A 4,845-nucleotide genomic window follows, 5' to 3' on the forward strand; every position below is an offset into this window, starting at 1 on the left:
TCCAAGTGAAGCGATTTGTAGGACAGTAGAAAATTTCCCTCAAGTGGATGACCTAAGGTTTATCAATCCTTGGGAGGCATAGGATGAAGATGGTCTCTCTCAAACAACACTGCAACCAAATAACAAAGAGTCTCTTGTCCCCAACACACCCAATACAATGGTAAATTGTATAGGTGCACTAGTTCGGCGAAGAGATGGTGATACAAGTGCAATATGTATGGTAGATATGAGTATTTGTAATCTGAAAATATAAAAACAGCAAGATAACAAGTGGTAAAGTCAGCGTAAACAGTATTGCAATGCTAGGAAACAAGGCCTAGGGTTCATACTTTCACTAGTGCAAGTTCTCTCAACAATAATAACATAATTGGATCATATAACTATCCCTCAACATGCAACAAAGAGTCACTCCAAAGTCACTCATAGTGGAGAACAAACGAAGAGGTTATTGTAGGGTACGAAACCACCTCAAACTTATCCTTTCTGATCGATCTATTCAAGAGACGTAGTAAAATAACATGAAGCTATTATTTCCATTCGATCTATCATAGAGTTCGTACTAGAATAACACCTTAAGACACAAATCAACCAAAACCCTAATGTCACCTAGATACTCCAATGTCACCTCAAGTATCCGTGGGCATGATTATACGATATGCATCACACAATCTTAGATTCATCTATTCAACCAACACAAAGCTCTTCAAAGAGTGCCCAAAGTTTCCACCGGAGAGTCAAGACAAAAACGTGTGCCTACCCCTATGCATAGGTTCATTGAACCCGCAAGTTTATCACCAAAACATACATCAAGTAGATCACATGAATATCCCATTGTCACCACAGATAAGCACGGCAAGACATACATCAAGTGTTCTTAAATCCTTAAAGACCCAATCTGACAAGACAACTTCAACGAGAAAACTCAATTCATCACAAGAGAGTAGAGGGGGAGAAACATCATAAGATCCAACTATAATAGCAAAGCTCGCGATACATCAAGATCGTATAACCTCAAGAACACGAGAGAGAGAGAGAGAGATCAAACACATAGGTACCGGTACATACCCTCAGCCCTGAGGGTGAACTACTCCCTCCTCGTTATGGAGAGCACCGGGATGATGAATATGGCCACCGGTGAGGGATCCCCCCTCCGGCAAGGTGCCGGAACAGGGTCCCGATTGGTTTTTGGTGGCTATAGAGGCTTGCGACTGTGGAACTCCCGATCTTTTGTGCTCTTCGATGTTTTCGGGGTATATGGATATATATAGGTGAAAGAAGTCGGTCAGGGGAGCCTCGAGGGTCCCACGAGGGTGGGGCCGCGTCCAGGGGGGTAGGGCACGCCCTGGACCCTCGTGGCTTCCTCGAAGTTTCCCTGGCATCTACTCCAACTCTCCTGGATTGCTTCCGTTCCAAAAATAACTCTCCCGAAGGTTTCATTCTGTTTGGACTCCATTTGATATTCCTTTTCTTCGAAACACTGAGATAGGCAAGAAAACAACAATTTGGACTGGGCCTCCGGTTAATAGATTAGTCCCAAAAATAATATAAAAGTGTATAATAAGGCCCATAGACATCCAAAATAGATAATATAATAGCATGTAACAATAAAAAATTATAGATACGTTGGAGACGTATCACGGCGCGACACCTTGATCTCCATCGTAGCATCATTGTTGTCTCACCAACTATTGTTACTATGACTATCGCTACCGCTTAGTGATAAAGTAAAACAATATCATGGCTATTGCAATGCATACAATAAAGCGACAACCATATGGCTCCTGCCAGTTGCCGATAACTTTGTTACAAAACACGATCATCTCATACAACAATTTATATCACATCATGCTTGACCATCACATCACAGCATGCCTGGCAAAAACAAGTTAGGCGTCATCTACTTTGTTGTTACAAGTTTTACGTGGCTGCTACGGGCTTCTAGCAAGAACCGTTTTTAACTACGCATCAAAACCACGACGATTTTTTGTCAAGTGTGTCATTTTAACCTTCAACAAGGACCGGGCGTAGCCACACTCGATTCAAATAAAGCTGGAGAAACAGACACTCACCAGCCACCTATGTGTGAAGCACGTCGGTAGAACCAGTCTCGCGTAAGTGTACGCGTAATGTCGGTCTGAGCCGCTTCATCCAACAATACCGCTGAATCAAAGTATGACATGCTAGTAAGAAGTATGACTATTATCGCCCATAACTCTTTGTGTTCTACTCGTGCATATAACATCTACGCATAGACCTGGCTCGGATGCCACTGTTTGGGGAACACAGTAGTTTCAAAAAATTTCCTACAATCACGCAAGATCTATCTCTAGGTGATGCATAGAAACAAGAGGGGAGAGTGTTGTCTACGTACCCTCGTAGACCGAAAGCGGAAGTGTTATGACAACGCGGTTGATGTAGTCGTACGTCTTCATGATCCGACCGATCAAGTACCGAACGCACGGCACCTCCGCGATCTGCACACATTCAGCTCGGTGACATCCCTCAAACTCTAGATCCAGCTGAGGCCGAGGGAGAGTTCCGTCAGCACGACGGCCTGGTGATGGTGATGATGAAGTTGCCGGCGCAGGGCTTGGTCTAAGCACTACTACGATATGACCCAGGTGTAAAACTGTGGAGGGGGCACCGCACACGGCTAAGAGATTGTCTGTTGTGCCCTTGGGGTGCCCCCTGCCCCCGTATATAAAGGACGGGAAGAGGAGGCCGGCCAACAGGGGGTGCGCCAGGGAGAAGGGAGTCCTACTAGGACTCCAGTCCTAGTAGGATTCGGCCCCACCCTTTTTTTCCTTTCTACCGGTGGGGGAAAAGGGGAAGGAGAGGGAGTAGGAGAAGGAAAGGGAGGTGGCGCCCCCTTCCCAAGTCCAATACGGCCTCCTATCCAAAGGGGGGAGCACCAGCCCCTTCTGGGCTGGTGTGCTTCCCTCTTATGGCCCATAAGGCCCATAACTTCTCCCAGGGGTTCCGGTAACCTCCCGGTACTCCGAAAAAATGCCCAAACCACTCGAAACCATTCCGATATCCAAATACAACCTTCCAATATATGAATCTTTATGTCTCGACCATTTCAAGACTCCTCGTCACATCCGTGATCTCATCCGGGACTCCAAACTAAATTCGGTACATCATATCACATAAACTCATAATACCAATCATCATCGAACGTTAAGCGTGCGGACCCTACGGGTTTGAGAACTATGTAGACATGACCGAGACACGTCTCCAGTCAATAACCAATAGCGTAACCTGGATGCTTATATTGGTTCCTACATATTCTACGATGATCTTTATCGGTTAAACCACATAACAACATACCTTGTTCCCTTTGTCATCGGTATGTTACTTGCCCGAGATTTGATCGCCGGTATCATTATACCTAGTTCAATCTCGTTACTGGCAAGTCTCTTGACTCGTTCCTTAATACTTCATCCCACAATTAACTCATTAGTTGCAATGCTTGCAAGGCTTCTAGTGATGAGTATTACCGAGAGAGAAACCTCTCCGTAACACGGAGTGACAAATCCTAATCTCGATATATGTCAACCCAAAAAACACCTTCGGAGACACATGTAGAGCACCTTTATAATCACCCTTTTACGTTGTGACGTTTGGTAGCACACAAAGTCCCTCCGGTATTCGAGAATTGCATATTCTCATAGTATGAGGAACTTGTATAAGTCTTGAAGAAAGCAGTAGCAATGAAACTGACACGATCATAATGCTAAGCTAAGGGATGGGTCATGTCCATCACATCATTCTCCTAATGATGTGATCCCGTTCATCAAATGACAACACATGTCTATGGTTAGGAAAAATAACCATCTTTGATTAACGAGCTAGTCAAGTAGAGGCATACTAGGGACTACAAGTTTTTGTCTATGTGTTCACACATGTACTAAGTTTCCGGTTAAAATAATTCTAGCATGAATAATAAACATTTATCATGAATTGAAGGAAATAAATAATAACTTTATTATTGCCTCTAGAGCATATTTCCTTCAGAAGCTACTTCTGTTAAATGACAAAGTTGAGAGTTTCCCTGACAAAATTGGCAATTTAAGGAAGTTGCGGCATCTTGAACGACATTATGATAGCATAGACATGCCATACAAAAAAACATTGCCTCAAATTCCTTACATTGGTAAGTTGACTTTGCTTCAAGAATTGCAGGAATTTTTGTGCAAAAGAAAAAGGGATATGAGTTGCAGTAGGTGAGAGATATGAACGGGATTCATGGTAGTTTAAGTGTCACAAATCTTGAGAATGTCACTGGGAAGGACCAAGCCTTAGAATTGAAGTTGTGCCAGAAAATTCATCTTGGCAGTATGTGTAGGATCGGAAGTATGTCTAGAGGGGGGGGGTGATTAGACTACTTGACCAAATAAAACTTATCCTTTTCCCAATTTTAGTTCTTGGCAGATTTTAGCTAACTTAGCACAACTCAAGCAATCGTAACACAATTCAAGCAAGCATGCAAAGAGTATATGAGCAGTGGAAAGTAAAGCATGCAACTTGCAAGAATGTAAAGGGAAGGGTTTGGAGAATTCAAACACAATTGGAGACACGGATGTTTTTGTTGTGGTTCCGATAGGTGGTGCTATCGTACATCCACGTTAATGGAGACTTCAACCCACGAAGGGTAACGGCTGCGCGAGTCCACGGAGGGCTCCACCCAAGAAGGATCCACGAAGAAGCAACCTTGTCTATCCCACCATGGCCGTCGCCCACGAAGGACTTGCCTCACTAGCGGTAGATCTTCACGAAGTAGGCGATCTCCTTGCCCTTACAAACTCCTTGGTTCAACTCCACAATCTTGTCGGAGGCTCCCAA

This window comes from Triticum aestivum, chromosome 4A (genome assembly GCF_018294505.1).
Source record: "Triticum aestivum cultivar Chinese Spring chromosome 4A, IWGSC CS RefSeq v2.1, whole genome shotgun sequence".
Classification (NCBI taxonomy): domain Eukaryota; kingdom Viridiplantae; phylum Streptophyta; class Magnoliopsida; order Poales; family Poaceae; genus Triticum; species Triticum aestivum.